This window comes from Vanacampus margaritifer, chromosome 2, assembly GCF_051991255.1.
Source record: "Vanacampus margaritifer isolate UIUO_Vmar chromosome 2, RoL_Vmar_1.0, whole genome shotgun sequence".
NCBI lineage: Eukaryota > Metazoa > Chordata > Actinopteri > Syngnathiformes > Syngnathidae > Vanacampus > Vanacampus margaritifer.
The window spans coordinates 25097872-25098168 of record NC_135433.1 but is presented as its reverse complement, the minus strand read 5'-3'; positions in this window follow the sequence as shown (position 1 = coordinate 25098168).

Here is a 297-nt window from a genome sequence, read left to right as displayed (position 1 = left end):
TTGAAAACACTGGGAAAATAGTTTGTTGCAACATGGCCCTGGTTGATCTCTTATACTCTGCTGCCACCTGCTGGCCATTTCTCGTAATCACTACCATTGCTTTAAGTGATCGCTTCAGGTCAGAGGCTGCATCAAAGCTTTCTGAATGCTCTAGCATAAAATTATTATTATTTATTTATTTTTTATTATTATTTTTTTTTTTTTTATTTTTTTATTTTTTTTTTTTTTACGTATAAATACGTTTCTGGGACCATGGCAATATTTAAAATAATATGTTTTTATACGTTTTTGGGAGCA